Source organism: Hibiscus syriacus, unplaced genomic scaffold, assembly GCF_006381635.1.
Source record: "Hibiscus syriacus cultivar Baekdansim isolate YM2019G1 unplaced genomic scaffold, ASM638163v2 tig00110813_pilon, whole genome shotgun sequence".
Lineage (NCBI taxonomy): Eukaryota > Viridiplantae > Streptophyta > Magnoliopsida > Malvales > Malvaceae > Hibiscus > Hibiscus syriacus.
In genome coordinates, this window is record NW_024062871.1 from 830,344 (window position 1) to 853,448 (window position 23,105).

Below are 23,105 nucleotides of genomic sequence, written 5' to 3' on the forward strand. Positions count from 1 at the left end.
TATTATACTCCTTCAGTAATTTTGGCAGAACACGGCATTTATTGATTTCAAACCATATTTCAGAATCTCACCCAATCATTTCTCAACTCCCTACCACCACCATTTTGATTTTGTACAACCAGAATTTAGGGTTAAAAATGGAGCCTATAATAAACTAAAAGCTCGAAGGTCACAGATTGAATTTAAAAGAAAACACACACGAGGGAATAAGGCTTTTGTACTCTAAGTTTGATCCAACGTGATTCTTCCACGCAGCATAAAATTAAAATACTTTTCATTAAATAAATCGTCACCCTTCTCCACTAGCCCATCATGACCTGCCCCTTTCATTATTTACATTCCATTGCACTGCCTCAAAAGATGAGTTGAATTAACAAATTTCCCCAAAAATAAGAATTTTAAAAAAAGAGAACTTTATTGTTTCTTAATTGTTATGGAGGAAGGACCTGCTCTATTGTTGATGATGATGTCTTCCCCTTCGTGTCTCCTCAACCGTTGACTCGTGTGAATCACAAACTTGAGTCTTCAACTTACACCCAAACCTTTTATTCAACGATCCTCTCCATCCACCGCCACGTGGACCTGCTTTCTCAATCTTCTGGATCACTTTCTTCATCGTCGAACATTCCCTCTCCAGTTGATGTACCCGCGTCCTCATGCTATCCATGTCCAGTCGCAGCACCTGATTCTTCCTCACAGCTACTCTCCACCTGCTACAACTTCTTCTGCCTTCCTCCCCACGTGACACCGCCACCCTTTCTTCCTCTTCCTCTTCTCCTTCCTCGTCCTCTTCTTCTCCTCGTCTCCGACAATCTCCCCGCATTCATTGGCGCCGCTTCCGCCGCCAACAACGTACCAGCAATGGCGTGGCGTAGTTGCAGCTGCTCGAAAAACAGCACTTGGACCACCGCGCGTAACGGCAACCGCTCGTTTTGTGCAGCGTGCGTGCATGCTTCCAGTGTCAGCTTTTGACAGTTTAACACTCCGCATATCTTTTCCCGCTCCGATTCCGGTATCCAAGGATGCGCCTGCAAAATAATGAGAGAAAAAAATCAATTAATTAACTTCAATCATTTTTTTAAAAAAAGAAAGAATTAATGCTCTTTTTAGTACCTTGAGGTATACATCAACAGCTCTGTAAAGTCCGTCGTCGAAGTTCCTAGCTTGATCAGGAAGTGAAATTGCGAGATTATAGAACTTATCCGGCTTCAAGTTGGCGTCAGATGCGATCTCGGAAAGGTAACCATCGATTAGTTTTCCGACGAGCATTAATGAAGGCAGTCTACTGCTATTAATAATGTTATCGTCGTTGCCTTCGATTTCGGCTTCGATTCCAGCAGCGCTTCTCTCTTCTAATCCATCCAAAAAATAACCTAAAATCCTCTCAATACAATCAACGTCATAAAGCGTTTCGTTGAGATTCGAATAGCTCGGGATTAACAGATCGTCTAACGTAGCTTGCTCTAGCTGGAAACCGATCTTCTTCTCCAAAGCGGTTTTGGTAGGTTCCGATGCGTTTAAAATATTAGCGGTTCGTAACAAACCGAATAAGAACTGCGTCGCTGTTGATGAACGGGTCTTTTCTAAGGGGAGGTTCGAGATAATAGTCTCCAAAAGCTCTCGCCGTTCACTCTCTGAAATAGCAGCAGCCATGGACGATGACGGTTTCCGATTTGACCGAGAAGTTCCAGGAATGTACTTCTTAGCGTAACACATAAGGCAGATTTCGATGACTTCTGGATTCAGATCTCGCCCTTTCAACGTTGATATGAAGCGTTTAAACAACGGTAAACTCAGCAATGCCAGATCCTCAAACCACGACTCTAGATTGTTTGTTCGAGCTAGAGCTTTTCTTCTCAAACCAGTTTCGATTCCATTCCATGAAGCTTGAGTCGAAGCTCCTTTAGCTTCAATCGCTCCGTCATTCACTGGCCAGCCAAACAGAGTCGGGTCTACAGAAGAAGCTCTCGAAACAATCGAATCAATCAATCTCTGAACAATGCCTAAAGATTCAGCTAAGGTCATCACTGATTCACACGATTTTAACGCTTTGATCGATTCTTTAAGGCTTTTAAAAACCGATTGAGAAAGGAACCTTTCGGTTTTGGAAATAAGGTTATCCTCAGAGTACTCATCAGTCATTTCCAGAAACTCGGCGGCGCAACGGAGAGGAACGATGGTGGAGGATGAGAGATCGATTTTAACACCGTAACAGAATTTGGCAGCGATCTCAAAAGTGTCCGAACCACCGGGGAAACCCTGAAGAGATATCCGGTAACGATCTCCTTCTTCGTCATCATCTTGTTGCTCTTGATATTCCTCTGTTTCTTCTTCTTCGATTTCAGTCTCGGTTTCACGCTGCTTTTGTTTGGCAACAGTTACAGTAGATGATTTCCTACCTTGCTCTTCTATTAACTGATCAAGCTTTCGGCTTTTTGATATCAAGGGAAACTAAAAGAAAAGGAAAAGGAAAATTACTAAGCAGAATATAGGTTAGTTTTAATCCCAAAGGACCCAAACTAAAATCAAAACCATACTAACCTTATGGAGATGAAACGTCATATCATCAACCTCAATGATGATATCAGTTGGTAATCCAGTGGCACAAAACCTGTAAATCAAAATAAGAAAAAATAAATAAAGGTTCCATTTTGTGAAAGATGAGAAACGAAAATAAAGTGAAAATCTAACCATGCTTGGCCTTTAGAGCTAGGTTTGTCAGCTGCCATTTTTCTTTCAGATGAAGATCAAAATGCTTTGAACTTCTAGAAACTAATCTGGAAAAACCTAAAGTAGATTCATTTTCCTTCTTCAAGTTTTAAAGTTTGGAGAAGAGCAGAAGAATGAATGGAAGGGGGTGGTGTTAGGTTTAGAAAGAAAAGGAAGAAGCAATTTGTAAAATAAAATTAGGTGGGGAATTGGAATAGTGGAAAACTCGAACGCGACAAATGAAAACTTCCACAAATTTCGAAAAAGGAGGAACAATTTTTTACATAATCTTTTGCTCTTTTGAATAAGAATCTCAAAGCCTCAACTACTCCAACTCTCTGTCTCTCTAAAATGTCAGAAGGGAAAAGGAGGACTGAGAAAAGATAGCTTTTTCGAAGAAAACCATATAAACAAAGCCGCAGCAATTAACCCCATCTTGCTTGGCTCCCATCTTAGTAAACAGTGAATTGTTTTATAATCACTAATTATTTTCTTTTAAAAACAATAATAACCATAATTGTGTTCAAAACAAAAAATAATGAAAGTTATAATTCATTCGAATGTGATTATCGAATTCAATTAGAATACAGTACTTGTAGTTTATCAATAATGACCTTTTAATTTCTTTCTATTGTGGTTACATATAGTCGACTCAAAGCTAAGTTTGCTTAATAGAATCATCAACAAAACTATAGACAGTGAGTAGTGTCTACTCCTTGATTTTGATTTTGTCCCATTTCTAAATATTGTGATTAAGACGCTTTATCTTTTCCATTGTACATCATAGCCAAAAGATTATTGATTTTTAGTTGCTTTCCTTATGTGGGAGCTTAATCAAGGTACAAGGTTTACAAGAAACCAAAATCCCACAAGCAAGAGAACAAAATTGTACTGTTAAAATTGCTTTGGAGTAAACAACTAATTGAAAAGGAAATTGATATTTCTTTCCTCATACTTTTCCGTTGAGTGGGGAAGAAAATTTTGAACTTTCGTGTGTTCATCAATAAAGCCACTGTTATTTAATAGTGTCATATGAAAATAAATGAGCACTGCCCACATTCTAAAGCACGTGACCCGCATAAAAGAGAAGCCCCACAGCTTAAAAATGGTTGAATTTTTTGAAGCTTTAATCCTTTTTTTCCATTTTGAATTTTTGTGGAAATTTCAGGTCTGAAAACCAAAGTTATGGCGCTGGATATCATTAATAGCAACTTGTCCGCCATTGTCAGCTATACCCTCTACCTTGCTTTGCATTTATGAGTACATTTACGAGGGAACTACCGAGGAATATTACATGGCTAATGGCCACCCATAAAAAAATTGAAATTGAAGGAGGGTAAATGGAGATGTAGATGGAAGAGAGGCAGGGGGAAGCATTGGGATTAGACATCGATTATTACTCTCATTGATTACTTCCTTTAATATTGTTAACTAACATGGTTTAGTCATATACATTCAGTTATTAAATATTAAACTACTAATATGATGATCAAATAATTAGGTTAAGATGGTGGCGGTGATGATGTCAAGAGCAAGCTTTTTTTCAAAGTTGAATCTTCTCATAATAATTGCCTTTGAATGAAACATGGAAGATAGACAAGATCATTGAATTAGTAGACTATTTGAAGCACTTTATTTCCGTATTATTCACACGGTTCGGTGAGATTTTTCTTTTTTCCTCTTTTTTTTCTTCTAATTTGAGTTCTTTTTCTTTTAAATAATAGTAGCAGTTAGTTTTAATTTTATTAATAGAAGAATAAACATTTTAATCGCATGGAGATTATAAAAATAAAAACAAATTAATTATGTAAATTAAATAATTTTTAAAATCATTTGAATGCAAAGATTAATCTTTTAAGGATAAAAAATCATATAAAAGCAAATTTAAATAAATAACTCGAACAAATTTTAGATACAAATAAATATTATTATTGATGATGAATGGATAAATATTATCAACACTAACATAAAACTACATATAACAATAATGACTTATTGATAAATTGACATTATTACAACTTAATCAGGATCTATCATCAGTAATTGTGAACGTTATCAATATCTAGTCCAAAGGTCTAAAATAGTGATAGATCAATGGGATAATCAAATAACATCATTTGAATATTGAAATGGAACGTCAAAGCTAAAAAAGGAAAAAAAGAAAAAAATTGTGCTACAATAGCAGATAAAATCATCAATCAATTTCACATAAAAAGGAAGAGACTAACTAGACAAAAAAAACATATATCATATTATCAGAGAATAAGAAAAATCAACGATCAACGATCAATTTAAGACTAATATCATAATTAAAAGTAAAAAAATACTAAAAAAATAACTAGAATTTTGAAACTCACTTAATATGATAAGGTAAGGTTAAATACCTTGTCATTTTCCTTTTATCTCCCACATAATCTGTCCATTAATAAATATCTCATAAAGCTCACTAAGACATTTTCTTTGGCGGGTTGAAGGTAGGAAAAATTATTGGAATTTTTTAAAAAATAAATAAAAAATACTTTAAAATAATAATTTACAAACATATTTTTTAGGAGTGTAAATGTATAGAGCATTTGGTAAACAGTTCGTTTATGTTCGTCTGATAAGTTAAATAAACGAGTATAAATAATTTTTTATGTTCATTTAATAAACAAATGAACTCAAATAGAGATGTGTTTGTTTCGTTTATATTCACGAACACACTCATTTATGAGCTCGTTTTTTTGACTCATTCATTTATGTTCATGAATAAGCTCGTTTATCCAGATCTCTTTTTTTCTTTTCTTTTTTTTTATATTTTAAACACTTGTGAAGATAGGGATTAAATTGAACACATGATAAAAGTTAAATTTTAAACTATGAATTTTAAGGAGTTTAAACACTAGTGACATAATTTTATTATTTTTCTTTAGCTTACCAATGAAAGGATAAAACTAAAAATTTAACCTATAAACGAAAGCTAAACGAACACCAAATAAACATATTCATTAACGCTAAATAATCACATTCGTGAACATATAAACTAACAAGTTCAAGAACATTAAACGAATATATTCGCGAACAATAAATAAACGACACGAATACATTATTAAAAATTTAAGCAAACACAAACACCTTAAAAAAAATAAACAAATAAATAGTAATATAATCTTAATCATTTAAGCTAAGTTCATTTACACCCCCTAAATATTTTTAATTAATTTTTTATTAAACAAAAAAATGATATCTTTTAGTTGACTTGACGTGACACGTAAGATAAATATATGTTCTATCATACGTATCTTTTACATATCCAGTTAACACCTAAAAATGATTTTATTGGTTCAAATAAAAGGTATGACTGAAAAAGCCCACCTTTTAAATTTTTTTCATAAAGAGCGCTTTTGATTTTACACTTTTATCATCTATTTTTACTTCCAATTTTAGATCGAATTTCAACATCACATTTCAAATATAAATTAAAATTTTCAAGAATGGCTATACAACACTAAAGTGCAAAGATTTTCTATCTATAGAAAATGAAAGTGTTTTTTGCTGAAATATGTTTTTCGTTTTTCAATTTAACCTTGTGCATTTTCAAAACAGTTTTATTCTCTTGGTAACAAATGCATTGTTAGCTTCTACGATCAATCAAAAGTGTTCATGAGAGGATATATTTTTTCTTGAAAGAAATTTAGTGGAAACTTGAGAAAAGAAAAATCGACAGAATGATTTCATAGTGGTTCAATTTTTTTTTTAAAAAAACTGTCTTAGTGATTCACATTAAAAATTTTCTCAAATTCACTAATTTATTTACCTTTTAAGGATAAGATATAACATTACAAACTTCTTTTGTATTTATACCACAGAACCTTAAGAATATATTACCTCTCAAAGAGATACAAAAGCAAACAAGAAAATAATCTTTATAAAGACAAAGATGTTTGTGAAAAAATAAAGCACTCAACCAAATAAACAATATAAGCTCACAAATGTTGTTATAAGAATAATAAGACTTTGAAGCTCAACCTACAAATCTCGACTCTAGAATGTTGGTATATGCTTTCTTGTTGAAGTTCAGCTAAACATTATGAACTTATAGCACTTTCACGAACTCTTTGGGCGTTAAACACATTTAATTAGTATTAGGGATATTTTGATAATCTAATTACATATATGACAAGTAAAATATCATATCTATAAAAATTATAAAACACTTCAAAATTTAAATCGAAAAAAGAGCTATAACTGAACGCGCCTATATCCTATGTAATCCAGATATATCATTTCTGGAATTAATGTTGTTTGATGGTTGTTTTCATAATTATATTTGAAATGAGTAGTATTCTCACAAATTATCTAAATGGTTTCCACAATTTTATCACATATACTCTACTATCTCAGTCAACAATGTGCGTCACTCGTATCCTGGACAATCGTTCAAGGCACATAATAGGAATTTGCGTTGAACCAGAGGTTACTTTTTTTCTTTTTGATGGTTAGAACGATATTAACAACTATAAAATCATTGTCAAATACACATGATATTTCGGTGTTAGGTTTAAGGAAGAAATCAAGGTTAAGATGACGATAATAGACAGTCAATCCCTTTTAATCTGGATGAAGAACCAGAATCAATGTATGTAAGGCGAGTGATCGATTTAAGTGGTATAAGGTATTATTCTCTCTTTGGAGAAGAAGAGAGAAAGAGAGACAGAGAATCCTCTCCTTTTTCAATATTGCAAGAAGGATTTTATAAGGACTCGTATTCTTGATATTACATGTGAGATCATGATAGTTGTTTGTAAGTCTTAAGATGAATAAATTTGATCGTTTGATAATAAATTTGACTCTAATATATTATGAGATGTTATTGGAATGACCATCCAGTTCAGTTGGTAGAGCACAAGATTCTTAATTTTGAGGTCGTAGGATCGAGTCCCATGGAATGCATTTTATAATTTGGAGGTCTCCTACGGAAGCTGCACCCAACCTAGTGTTGGGGGCAGTCTACTATCTTATCTCCCCCTTACCCCATTACATATGGGAACAAGGGACATCCATGTCATTCCGAAGCTTTAAATAGACAATAAGTACAAAAAAATTGAAGAACGTGGAGAAGGAACCGGTAAAAATAGTAAAGAAAGGAGGGTTCGAGACAGCGTAGAAAAGGCTGGAGACGGTGGAGAAAGGACTGAAATAGGCGGAGTAGGAGATCAAAAATGCCATTATTTTTGGCGTGTTTCGCTCACATGGATGCTGTGGCGAGAACCGAATTCCTCGGCGTTGTGGTAACTACTTTTATTATTAATCATGGTTTTCAGAATCGGACCGGTTAGGAAATCGGTCATGCTATCGGTTCATTGGTTCAATCGGTCGAATCGGTCCGACCGGTCGAAAGAATCAGAACGTCATAATTATTTAAAAAATTAAATAAAATATCAAAAATATTTAATAAAAAATAATTTTTTATATTACAATTCATATTCAAAGCAAGTCATAACATATATAAGTTAAAAACCATAAAATCAAGTGAAATAAAATGATTAAAATTAACTACAACATAATATTTAAGGTAAAACATATTAAATAATAAATATAATTATATAACTATAATTAAAAAATAAATTTGGGGCTAAAAAAATCATAACAAAATGATATTGTTTGGTTTAATTTTTTTTAAACAATCTCACATGGCTAAGAAACATAGAAGATCATCCCAACTAACTTTTATAAATAATAGAGGTAATTTGGCATTCAAAATCATGGAGCCTTTTGGTAAGCATTGAGTGAACTATTCTTTCACTTCAATCAAGCTCGAATTTTAGGCTTCAATCGAGCTTCTAATTTTTTTTTTGAGTTCAAGCATTTTCGAGTTCAAGTTTCAATATTATATTTCGAGTTCGAGTTAAACTTCATAATTTTTAGCTAGTGAGTTTGAATCTAGTTGAGCTTACTTTTAAATTTTTCAAGTTCGAGTCGAGCTCAGCAATACTCGAGTTCGACTTGGCTCGTTTAACAAACGACGTCGTTTGGTTTAATTTAAAAAAAACAAAATTGGCGGTTTTTTTCCGGTTTTCAGTCGGTCCGGTTTGGACGATTCAGCGGTTCTGGCCGGTTCACTAGTAACAATTCAACCGGTCTAGATTGAACCGGACTAGGCAACGGTTCCCGGTTAAACCGGTTGAACTGACCGGTCCGGTTTTCAAAACAATGTTATTAATGGTATTTTAGCGACTGAGGCCCAAAAATCTTGAAATTTTGTATGTTTTAAAGTAATTTCATCAAGAAATTAATTTTTTTCTCTTGAAACAAAATACTGCTTTTAGATTCTCATGAATCAATAAAAAGATCCCATTGAATCATATGATCATACTTACATAATTATCTAATTTGTGTTGATTTCTGTAAGGTTTGGTTACCCAACAAGCTATTTGTTGAAGGTGAGCTTTGGTCACTTAACCAATGATCATGGACTGAAACAGGGGAGCTAGTTTTAACATCATCCAAGGAAGGTAAACAGTTCCCTTCCATTTGCTTTACCATCAAACTCCGGCTTTCAACAGTCATCGACTTTTCGGCCGATGTCTTGTTACTTGAAAATGTCTCACTTTCGTCATAAGAGGATGGACAACAGGAAGCTGAAGGTGACCCAATACACATACATGGAACCCAAGCACTGAGCCTGATGCGTTCCAGCTCTTCCGCAGCTTCAAGCATGGTTGGTCTCATGTCTGGATGAAAAGAAAGGCATCTAAAGGCAAGCTCAGCCACATTGTGAATCGATGACAGTGTCCAAGAATCCCGATGTAGGTCGAGGTATGGATCGATTATTTCATCCATGCAGCCTCTTCCTATCCGGTCAGTAGCAAGTGCAGCCAAGTTTACCTCACAATGAGGACGTGAGAAGTCGACCACTTTCAGTGCAGATATTATCTCAATAAGCACAACCCCGAAACTATAAACATCACTTTTATCTGAAAGATAGAAGTACTGATGGTATTGAGGATCAAGATACCCTGGTGTTCCTTGAGGTGCGGTTGAGATGTGGGATGATTCAGTCATCCCAAGCCTGGAAAGACCAAAATCAGCTACCTTGGATCGAAAGTTGTAATCCAAGAGTATATTACTAGACTTTATATCTCGATGAAATATAGGCGGATTCACAGAGTGAAGGTAGGCAATAGCCTTGGCAGTTTCAGCAGCAATGGTGAGCCGTACGGTCCATGGAAGTCCTTCACCTCTCTCTCTCTGTAGATGCTGGGATAAAGTTCCGTTAGGCATGAATTCGTAGACCAGGATCGGCTCACCCTCCTCGATGCAGCAACCTAAGAGGCGGACGTGATTTGTGTGACTGACTGAGGAAAGGAGCTTAATCTCATTCATTACTTGGTCAATACTATCAGGGTCTCTATATCTGAACCTTTTTATTGCAACCAATTCATCATTGTGGAGTTTTCCAGCATACACTGTACCGTAGGCTCCAGTCCCCAACCTATGTTTATCAGAGAAGCCATCGGTAGCTCTTTCAATCTCTCGATACGAATAGAAAGGAACACTCGTGCTGCCGGCAGCTTCACATAGACGGCGCTTTGCATTCATCTGTTCATTTGAAGAATTACAACACCTTCGCACAAGGCAACATAAAAGAACCACACCGCTCGTCAGCAAAGCCCCCGCAACAAGCCCTAAGAAGAAAACAACAGGGTTCATTGGTTACTGGAATAACACAATACAGAAACAAGAAGAATGACGAAAACCAACATTCTATGGTGATTTATTGCCTAATTACCTCCAACTAGAACACCAACTCTTGTACCTCCGCATTTTCCAGATATGAATTTTGAAGCATTGCACTTGGAAACTGATAAGCATAGCAATGAGAAAGGAGTTAGTGATTTATCCAATTAGGGAAATTAGAAGCTATAATATTCAGTATCATACTAACAAAAAACAGTGCATCTATATCCCATTGGTTCAATCTAGTCAAACTGTTAGAAGGCTCCCACTTCGAGATATTAGCCAAGAATCCCATAATTTCCCTCCCAAGTAATCTAAATTCCAAGTCAAAAAACAAACACAGAGAAAAATGAAGCCAAACGGGTCATAAAAATGAGGCGTCACCCTTTCATTGGAAAACGAGCCCCATAAACGTCTACTTTCCCACTTCCCTCTGCTAAAGGTCACCCCATAAACAAAACAAACAATACTACTGATATAAAAAAGATCCGACTTACCTCGCCGGCAACCACCGCCTTCTTTGAATCCATCACCGTCAAACCCTTCATTGCAAAGGCACTGAAACCCCACCGTTTTGTTACCATTCTTAACTTTGTGCAACCGGCGTTTGTATCACAGTTACACTCTCCTTTGATCCACCATTTCAAGTTAACTCGCCCCATCTCCAATGAAAACGCCGAGTCACTCGCCGGGTCGGCTAAAATCGTAGTGGATGAAAACAAGAAACGGCACTGCGTATTATTAACTTCATCGAAACTCAGCAACCGCCCACCATTACTGCCGGTTAAACAACTCGTAGTATCGCTCTTAGCAACGCAAGGTTTGACTTTGAATGATCTTTCTAGAAACGTTGCGCTTATTTCACAAGGAGTTTGTAAGGGCTTGGAACAGTTTTCGAGCAGAAGATAATTGGCAGCTGAGGGCGCATAGTTTGCGCCGAATAGAACGGCGAGCGAAGCAAGCTGTCGGTCGCATTTGTTGGGAAGATCAACGATGATGTCGGTGGAAGATACTTTCAAGACATGGAAGTCTCCGATTACAACCCCGCTACTTGAGCTGCAATTGAGTTGAATCGGACAACCCGATGAGAATCCGAATGGAAATGGTAGGAATCTCGTGGAATTGCCGTTTACGCAGGAGCCTTGGCACTTGTTCTCCGAGTGAACTGAGTTTACTTGGGAGATAACGAAAAAAGATGTAACTGTTATTGAGAAATATAACTTCATCATCTTCGGATTCTCCATATGAAAACAGAGCAATCATCAACTACCTGAAAAGAAGATAGAACAAAAACAGAGCTTCATTATGAGAAACAGATTAAAATTAATAGATAATGTGTACTTGAAAATCCCAATAGAAAAAAGAAGATGGGAGTGATTGACGGGAGCTAAATTAGAGAGCGTACCTTTGGTTTGTTCTTCAATCACTGCAATGAAAGTAAATATGTTTTTATTTTATTTTTTTTTGAAATGAAATGAGCTTCAAAAGAAATTGCTTTAATCCTTCTCCATTTTCCTTTTTGAAGTTCTTTATTTTGGGATTCAGGTTTTTACTTAAAATCAAGCCATAAAAAAGGGGAAAATTCCAGGAAAAAAAACGAGACTTTTCAGAAGAGGAAACGAATTCGAGAAAGGAGAAAGAAAACAGAGAGTTTAGACAGAGTTGTTAAAAACGTCCATGTGTGTATAGCATATAGTTTATTTATTTATTTATCTGCAATGACTGATCTACCCTTGTGTTGGGGATCATGTGGGTGTAATTATGCGAAAATTTCGTTGAAGGCAGAGGGTTAAATGAAATGGACCCACCCCAGGGAATAATGCTGTGGTCAGCACGCCACCTAAAATAGGTTTTGACTAAATAATATGAAAACTGATCTCAGTGCTGGCCTACCACAAATATTCTCTCCTCCTTTAAATTTCTCAAATATATATATATTTTTTAATTTAGGATTTTGAATTTTCTATACAACATGATAAGCACATAATTGTTCAGTCATTAAAGTTGAAGCGATTAATCAATGACTGCCACTTGATATGGGACCCTTTTTCTTAATTGTACGGTCTAGGTGAAGTAAAACCCAAATTAGATTGTTGACTTGTTTGCATATGCAAATTGTATAAATAATCATACAATTTGTCACCAATCCTGCTTTCACATCCTTCTTTTATGTTTGTTTATCAATTTTATCATTCTCAACACTAAAACATAATCCAATGTTCAATAATATAAATAAAGCATCATGTGAATTCGAATTCGAATATGAATACATTTAATTATTATTTGAATTGAATGTTAAAATTTTAATTGTGGTTATACTATCATCAAATATGACAAATTTTAATTAACAATATTGATTTTAATGGTAAGTAGTTTGTTATTATTTAAGCATGTTTTGAGTCTGAGGCCTTGTATATTCAAAAAATTCTCGTTGTTGGGTGACTTACCTATCAAAATTAAATATCCTGATTAGTAGGGGCAAAGCTTCACCCTTAAAATATGGATGGCAAAAAAAAAATGCGACGGATTTTATTGTTTAAAATACTAAAACCGTTAAAGTCTTGTAAATGCTTGAAAGTCATCGCCAAAAGTTATAGTTTCACAAGAAAATTTGATTATAATTTCGTGCATAGAAATCTTTTGCTAACTCACTCGTATTTATAGTGGTCATTTCCCATAAAAGAAAAACTACTCATTAACTATCCCACTATCATATTAATGCACTTAATATCAATGTTAATATGTACGGTGAAACGTGGGAACTGGGAACAATCCATGAACCGAGCACCAAGCAATTGATCATGGGGCTGCTTATGTGCATTACAGACTTACAGTACTTAATAAAACTATCATGCACTGCACCCACGAACCACACTACAATCGATTTTTAAATTTCTTCTACTTAATTCTTATTATCCATAAATATTTAAATTTAAAATATGATGTATAATCATGATAATATTTTATCTTAAAATTTGAATAATATGTATAACCAAACGACCTCAGTGGTAAAAAAATTGTTATTATTTCTTGAGGTTTCGGGTTCAAGCACAGAATGTAAGGAGCATGATTGCTCAATATTAAATGGTTGAAAATTATCTTTAAACATATTCTAATTTGTACTTACCTTATATTAATCAAATTCTTTTTTGAGTAATATCTTTCATGTACATGGTTAATTAATTATTTGATTATTTATTTTTGGTTTGATAATCTAATTATTAATTATTTTAAAATTATATATAATGTTATTCTTTAATTTTATTTAGTTATCCGTGGTTAAAGATTAACGATAATACTACATGCAGTGAATACCTATTTCCTTTGACGAAGGTAATTTGTTGCCGTATAAAATAAGGTGAATGAATGATTAAGACAATATTGCCCATGCAGCCAAAATACTTGACTTAAGACAGTCCTATTGTTGACTTTAATAACATTAAAAAATAACGACAATAGCTTTTTTTTTTATCTATTTAAATGAAAAATCATTAAGGAATCCCGTTGTGAGTGTGGTTGATAAACAAAGGTGCGTATGCAATAAAGCGAAATTGTCCATTGGAATGTTGGTTCACAGTTACAACCAAACACACTAAAATATATCCATGGATATATTTTACCTAAACCATTTATTTTTTTCTTGAAGAAGATGAACTACTAAACCAAAAAATATATTATTTTGAAACATTAATCCAAAATGTGTTTCTACATTTAAACCTTTATGTATATAATAATTTCATGGACCTCATCTCGATTATATTTGGAATTAAGTTTATTGGATAAATTCATAAATATTTTTTAAGGTGGAGATACAATTATTAACAAATACAAAATTACGGATGCAAATAAAATTTTAGGGTTGACACTATTAGTGAAATAGATAATTAATTGAAGGGATTTCAAGGTGGACATTTACCCACTCTAGGCATAAGGTGAATCCATCACTAATCAAATAAGATTAGTTCCTCAAATGAGAGATAATTTTTTCTAATATTAAATTTTCATTCAAATTTCAAACATGATAATTTATTTAAGGAACATTGAACTCTTAATCACCATTCGATCATTAATATCTTGATAAATTAGAAAATAAGTTTGATAAGAGGTAAAAAAGAAAATATAATGTAAAACGATAGTGTTTGATTATATATATATATATATATATATATAGAAATTAATGTAAATTTTCACATGTTTTGAATTTAACGTCAATGTAGTTTACCATAATTTGATATCCATCTTAGTTGGTAAACAGTAAGTAGGTAACGAAAGTGCAATATCCACCGTAATTTTTGGTTAGAAGCAAATAAAAAAAGAGCAGCAAATTTGGACTGGTGTGGTCACCAAGGGATAAGGGGCGTTTTTACTAAAATATCACTTTACACAATAATTAACTGTCAGATATCATTTCTCAAAATATTACCTATATAGAATCCTTTCTGACACGGTGGCAATAAAGCACAGATCGCCATCCGCGCCTTCGTATCAGTCCGAGATGGCTCAACGTAAGGGGAAGGCACGGTTCGCCATATGTGCCTTCTTGGGTTTTTGACACGTACCACACCTTTCCTTTATTATTTCAATTGTTCGTCTCCCACATTAATTACCACCCGTCTCCCCCCTTCCTATAAATACCACACTCAACACAACCTTCAAACCACACTCAAATCTCAAATTCTCTCATTTTTCATATTATCAATCTTTATATTAAAAAGGTAAAAATATTTTCTATTATATTAGAATTATTTAATAATTTTTTATTTTATTAAATTTTATTGTACTATTTCTTTTATTACTTTTTGTAGTTATAAAATAGAAGGCGGGATGCTACATTTAGATGAAAATCATATCTCGATGCATTTTACCAATACAATAACAATTTTAAATTGTATTGTTATTTTAATTATTGTGAATGTTTTATTTATTTAATTTTTTTAGTATTAGTTTATATTTAAATTTGTAAACTATTTATTAAATTAGGTGAGAGATCGTGTATTAGATCCATTCATTCGTAACATTAAGTTAGAGATACCTACTCATGTTTAGGCATATTTAGCCGAGGTCGTAACGAAATATGAAGGGTACTGTAACTTTGAATCCAACCTTATTTTTACATTGGTTGAGAGGTGGAGATCAGAGACATACACATTTCATCTTCTGTGTGTAGAGTGCACAATTATGCTGAAGGATGTTTCCATACATTTGGGGCTTTCGATAGACGGGGATGTGATTTTTGGGTGGTGGATGGTGACTGGCATTCATTGTGCTAGGAGTATATTGGAGGTGTTCCACCTAATTTCAACAATGGTCGAATACTGTTAAATTGATTGGATACAATTTTTAAACATTTGAGTCGCGACACCTTCGAGGAACAGGTTAAAATGTATGCACAAACTTGCATACTACAACTCATAGGAAGGGTCTTGATGCCCGACAAATTGCGCAACCAAGTTCATTGTATGTGGTTGCGTCACCTCGTGATTTTCATGTTGCCTGGACACTCCTTTGGGGCTCTACAGTTTTGACATTTTTGTATAGGGAAATGCATCGAGCATCTGATTATCGATAAAATGCTATCGACGGATGTCACCTTCTTCTCCAGTCTTGGGCGTGGTATCACATGCCCTTTTATGTCCGGTCGTGAAAAACCTGTTGGTCTTCCCGCTATTGTTGAGGTAATTTAAATACTGAATTCATATATAAATATTTTTTTGAGTATATAATAAAAAAAATTCATTGAATAGGTGGTCAAGTGCAAGAAAATATCATTGGGATTTACCGTATGAGTTGGAAGAAATTCGACTACTCATTGATCAGAAGGCTGATACAGAGGTATGTATTTAAATTTTATTATTTACTTTTAGTTATCGTTATATAATTAAAATATTATTTTGATAAGAATTATATATATATTTGTTTTAGTTTCAATGGGATATATTTGTTTTAGTTTCAATGGGCTTCTTATTCTACTGAAGAAATGAGGATTTGCATCCCACATCACTTGAGAGGCTTATTAGATGTCAAAATAGTGGTGGTCTCTCTGATATGTTATGTTATTGTGGAAGTGACATCCTACTGATCGCGTGCTTCGCCAATTTAGTTTCGTACAATCTATTCTAGAAGCACCTAAGAATCTCGATGATATGCATATCATCGATAAACGAGACAAAAAAGAAGTCGGCTGGCTTCTGAAGCACATATAGAGTGGGTAATAATGATATGGGAGAACCGACATGGACGTATTCTCTATACGAAATCCATTTATGTGGATAATTATTCGGTTGATTTGATGCGAAGACGACGCCAATTTCATCTTCTTGAATTTCTCCATCATAGTAAACAATAGTTGAAATAAGCGTCATTTTGAGACTTTAAAAGATCGTGAGTCTTATATTAGAAATACGCCTAATTAAATATATAATATATGAATTAAAATATAAACTAATATTTTTTTTAATTTCACAATAATTTAAATAACACAATTTCATATTGTTACCGTATCGACAAAATGTCTCGATATATGATCCCGCTTTCCAATTTTAAAATTACAAAAAATAATATAAAATAATTAGTACAATAAAATTTGTTCAAATAATTAAATATAAAATAAATATAATATAATCAAAAATAATTTTACCATATAAAAACAATAACAAAATCTACTTAGGTTGATATAAGGAATTGATAAAAGTGAGAATAAGCAGGTAATTTTGATGTGATGGTGTTTGCATTTAGAGGGGTTGTTATTTATAGGGGAGGAGAGTGTTTAAAATTCGAGTTTTCAGGTTCGGGTAAGAATGGAGTACCAATAATTCAACGTGCATAATAGAAGGCACAAATCATGATATGTGCCTTTGGTACGTGTCAGAACCCAACGAATATGTGGCGTCAGCTCGGATAGAACCCGTGAAGGCGCGAATGACGATCCGCGTTTTATTGCCGCAAGTTAGAAAGGGTGCTAGATCGGTAATATTTGAGAAAGTGTGCCTGACATGTAATTATTGTGTGTAAGTGTTATATTTAGATAAAAACGCTGGGCTAAGGGGACAAACCGAACTCGTGAAAATGACTTTTGTTTGTTTATAAATGCCTTTGGAATTTGCATGCATGGCGTATAGTATTTCAACACATATCTGACGTTGGCCGGCGTAAATTGTATGGAAATTGACCTAAATCCTATCCTTCAGACTACGGAAACAAGATATCTCCACGTTTCTTTGTAAAGATTGATATATGTGGACCTATATTTGTCACATATATGATGAGAATTTTCTAAAAATGCTTTGTAAAACCACACAATCAAAGTGTTATAACTAAATCGCAGCAAACTAGTAGCGGTGTATGATGGGCAAATGGTTTCATTGACAGAGTCAAAGATGTGGAAAACTGGAAATTAATTAACATTTTGGAATGGGGCGGAAGAAAGAGGGAAGGAGGGGAGCTTTAGCTAAAAGTAAGTCAAGGAATCGCACATGGCCAGTTGTAACTCTAAACATGATTAGTGCAAAAATTGGACCCAAACTATATTATACCTTATGAGATGATTGTTTCTGCTTGCCCAACTGAAATTTGTAACATAGCATCTCTCCCTTTTTTTAAGAAAAATAGAATTTCACGAAGAAGAAGAAGAAGAAAATTCGTGCCCAAAAGAAAAGATAATGGTATCAAATCTAGGGTAAACTATAAAATGGTCCCTAAAATTTTAAGGAACTTTCATTTTAGTCACCAAAATTTTAAAACTTGTATTGGAGTCACAAGACTTTTAATTTATTTTCAATTCAATCAATATCATCATCTGACACTTAACGATGATTTATGTGACATATTCATAAAATTACATATGTTATTATAAAATATTAAAAAACATGTTTTAACATCAACTATTAAATCAACTAGAATAAAAAAAATTATAACATTAATTATAATTAATATAATTTTATTACTTGTTATCCTTTATTTTTCATTAATCTTTTAGTTTTATAATATAAGGTATTATTTTATTTATATAATTAATATATTTTAACTTATGTTATAAATATATTATTGTAATACTTATAATTTATATTACAATAAATTGCATCATATGTCTCAAACTATGATCCTCATTTTAAATTGGTCTATAAAATTTTGAACAATCTAATTTCATCCCTAAACTATGACCCTCTCTCTAAATTGGTCCCCCAAACTTTAGAATATTCTAACTTCATCCCCAAATTCATCCAAATATGTAATTAATTTCAATCATAGTTTAACCCAAATTTTGTTTTTTTTTTTCAAACACATAATAATATGATTTGGCCTAACGATTTTATTAACAAGGGCTGCGATATAGTTTGGGATGAATTGGAATGTTCAAAAAATTTGAAGACCAATTTAAAATAAGGTTCATACTTTGAAGACATGTAATGCAATTTATTCTTTATATTATATCAATATAAATTTAAAAATAAAATAATTAGTTTTAATTACTATTAAATTTAAATATTATTTGTTTAATTTTTTATATTTGAAATCGTAAACTTAACTTTTCTATCTTTGATTCTGGTTAATTAGCGGCAACACCACTCTTGATGATGAGCGCTGTCGTAATATTTGTTTTATTTGTCTTTTAAATTTTGTATGAAAACTTTGTTTTTCCTTTATTTTTCTTTAAATTTTTAATAATTTTATTTTTATAACACGATTTTGTCCGTATTTAAAAATTTTCAGTCGTTTGGTCATTATTTTCTTTTATTTTTTTCTCAAGGTTGGATTTGACATCCTCATGATTAATCAAGTTCGTGTTTATTTGTTATCATACTAATATTCTCAGTGTTAAACCATCGGATTAGATTTGGATACATGGTTTGTGTTCATAAATAGTTTTCTCATGTAGTTCGATTATTATTTGTAGTTTATCAGTGGTATTTCAATAGTTTGATCCATGTTTTTGTTAATTTTCTAATGTAATTAGATTTATTTATATATATATTTTGTTCGAGTTTTCTATTAGATTTTTAATTTTTTCCTTGTATAGTCATTGTGTGATATTAAGTGGCTTATTTTATGTGTTAATGATTATCGAAAAATATCACTATTATATGCTAGTTTATGATTATGGTAATAAATTTTTATTATTATTTTGGATATTTTCTCTTTTTAATATACCGACTGTTTCTATAAAAAAAACTTAGATATTTTTTATTTATTTATTTTTTATTCTGTTTTATAATATATTTCAATATAGTTTGATATATATTATAATTGATATTATAAATATATTCTTATAGAATTTTATAATTTTTATTATAATTAATATATTATCATTATCATTATTTTATTTTTCTTTTCCATTAATCTTTTAGTTCTGTAATGTAAATTATAAATAATATTTTAAAAATTATATGTATTTTAATTAATTTTATAGTTTATTTAAAAATTATATTCTTATATTATATTTTATAATTTATTTTAGGATTGATACATTTTCATAAAATAAAATAAATGGAAATAATTTCAAAATACTTTTATCTATTTAATTTTTAATTTTTTTATAACATCTTAGTTTGATCCAATGTTGAATTAGTAGACTCATTTCAAGGTTTTAGGTTCAATCTTTTTCAATATTATATTTATCTTTCATCAATTTCCAATGATGACACATATCATTATCGTATTTGATGATATTAATTTATTAATAATAAATACATGTATATATATCACATAAGCTAATATTAAGGAAAATGGTCAAAATGAAACCCAATTAAAATTTGGGCGTCTTCAATAAGTTTTAAAAGTATAGTGACCATAAAACAAGTATCCTAAAAGTTTAAAGACCATTTATGGAGTTTATCCTAAAATCTGAATAAAAGTGCTAATTATTCTACAAGGAGAACGAAGAAGCCCAATAACGATACATAACCCAAAACCAACAAATTGTGTAGGCCACTTTACATAGCCTTTCACTACCGCTAAATAATACTAACCCTTTGTGTTATATACAGTACTCCATGCAAAATGAAAAAAAAAAATTGGAGTATAAATGCCATTTTTGTGATCCCATAAATTAATATATAGATAGCCTTTCACCGGTGATAAAGCTTTTTCTAATAATTTAGAGTGATTAAAAGGTAATATCTGTTAATAAAGTTTTTTAGTTATTGACAAAGCACACATACTCTATAGATACAACTGTTTAAATCTATAATCTCAAGAGAAAACAACACTATCTACTCTAATCACTGAGATCACTCAACGAGTTCTTCACTAACCAAGCCCGTCCATTGGTAGATGTAGTTTGTAATACGTCACAGGACTCCAAAATTTAGGGACCCCACACTTAAAAAATTATTTTTTTCATGAAAAAAATTTAACAAAAAACCTTCTAATTTTCTCTCGTATTATTCTGAAGAATTTAATTGTAATCAAATTATCTTAAAAGTTATCAAATTTATGGTGTTTAATGGACAAAAAAATTCTTATTTATGTCCATCCTTATTTCAATCTTCTTAAATGTTGATATTTTACAATTTCATCTTATTATAAAATATTTTAGGTACATCATTTTAGAAAAATAACACAGGGACTACATATTTTTTAGGACGAGCCTCTCACTAAAGCTAAGTTAAAATTCCTAGAATTAATTTCCATTTGAATATGAAATGATCCTATAAATGAAAATCAAATAAAATCTATATTAGGGAATTTATTAACAAATTGTCTACCTTATCCGTTTAGGAAAATCAACATTCATTTCCAATATTGGGAATTATATATGACAAAAAAATAATACTGATAATGCTATTCTTATCCACAATCTCAATCCTTAACAAAGTAAAAAAAAACCTACATCTTCTGTTCTCCATTAAAATAAATTAAAAATAATACAAACGTATCATCTTTTGGAAAAGCCATTGAATTTAGTAACCAAAAATGGTTAAGATGAGAGTCCTGTTTGACGTGGGATAATCCAATTGGATACAGATGGAAACAATCCCGACGGAACATTCATAAAATCTTCCATGAAAAAAGGGAAGGGAAATGGCTCAAATTCATTGTTAGCTTGATACGTGGGATGCCTTGTAGCTTCATTTCGTTCATCCTTTGGAGGGGAGGGGAGGCAAATGCTGCATTTTTCTTGCCTTCCTCATTTCTTTTTCTCCTTCATCTTGGAATTTATTTGTTGTACGCTTTACCCTTTCATTGGATTGTTCATCTTCTCATTTTTTAGGTGCTTCTTCTGCATGGAAACCATTAGGTTTAAGAAAAGGGGTGGTTTCCATCTATGGTTTGAAGAAAAAGGCCCCTCTGTCGGCCGAAAGGTTGCCAGGCTAAAGAGTTCATCCTCCGAAGAAGATTTCAAATATGGTTCCACCGAAGCGATTAACTCTTCTTCAAGCAACCCGGATATTTCATCAATGGCAAGTACTCCTAATGATTCATCACCATCTTCTTTCAGAAAATCCCCGTGATCATCTTTCGTAGCCAGTAATAGTTTATGCCTTCTGTCGAAGAAACCAACGCAAGTCCTTGTAAAGAGTTGACAGGTACATTGGTACGTGAAGAAGGCCATGTATATTCCTTGGCGGTATCCGGGGATTTGTTATATACCGGCTCTGACAGCAAAAACATTAGGGTCTGGATGAAACAGAAGGCGCTTTCCGGGTTTAATCGCATGGTGGGTTGGTGAAAGCTATCGTCATTGCGGGAGAGAAGATATTCACAGGTCATCGAGATGGGAAGATACGAGTTTGGAGGGGTTTGAGCAAAATATCGAAAGTTCATAAACGACTTGGGTCAATTCCGACTCTCAAAGATTATTTAAAAAACTCCTTCGTACCTACAGCCTTTTTTGAAGTGAAGGGCCGTCGTAGCGGTCTTTGGCACAGACATTCGGATGCTATATCTTGCCTGTGTTTTAATGAAGACAAAACGTTGCTCTACTCGAGTTTCGGGATAAAACATTCAAAGTTTGGAGAATTTCGGATTGGAAATGCTTGGAATCTATTCGAACTCATGATGATGCGGTTAACTCCATTGTTGCAGGGTGTGATGGGTTAGTGTTTACTGGTTCAGCTGATGGATCTGTTAAGGTATGGAAACGAGAGTTAGAAGGGAGACGGCCTAGGCATTCACTGTCCGGTCATTGTTCAAACAAGATTATGCTGTTACAGCATTAGCGTTGAACCCTGATGGTACATTAGTTTACTGTGGGTCGTCGGACGGGCTAATTAACTTTTGGGACTGCGAAAATAATCTCTCCCATGGTGGTGGTTTGAGAGGCCACAAATTGGCTGTTCTTTCTTTGGTAACAGCCGGAAATCTTGTCATCAGTGGATCAGCCGATAAGTCGATTCCGGTATGGAAAAGATGTGGGAACGAGCATTCCTTGTTGACAACATTAACAGGCCATAACGGTCCTATTAAGTGCTCGGCGGTCGAAGATGATCATGAATCAACATCCGATGAAAACCAGTGGATTCTTTACAGTGGTAGCCTAGATAAGTCCGTGAAGATTTGGCAGTTAACGGACCAAACACTGCCTACACAATGCCTCAACGAGACCAATTCATCAAACTAGATTGCCCCGTCCACACCGTCATCATATTAGCATTAGTAAGTGATAGTGGGAAACATCGGCCCTCGGGGCTCCACTCGATCTCAGATTTCTACCTACTTAAATTTGGTTTGTTAACTAT

The 23,105-nt window shown here is 33.1% G+C and overlaps 3 pseudogenes; 1 reads left to right on the forward strand and 2 right to left on the reverse strand.

Annotated features, from left to right (window-relative positions):
• Positions 1-267: 267 nt before the first annotated feature.
• On the reverse strand, positions 268-2,928 carry LOC120141757 (annotated as a pseudogene).
• A 6,144-nt stretch (positions 2,929-9,072) lies between these two features.
• LOC120141796 lies at positions 9,073-11,720 on the reverse strand (annotated as a pseudogene).
• Positions 11,721-21,613: 9,893 nt separating this feature from the next.
• On the forward strand, positions 21,614-22,987 carry LOC120141797 (annotated as a pseudogene).
• Positions 22,988-23,105: the final 118 nt, after the last annotated feature.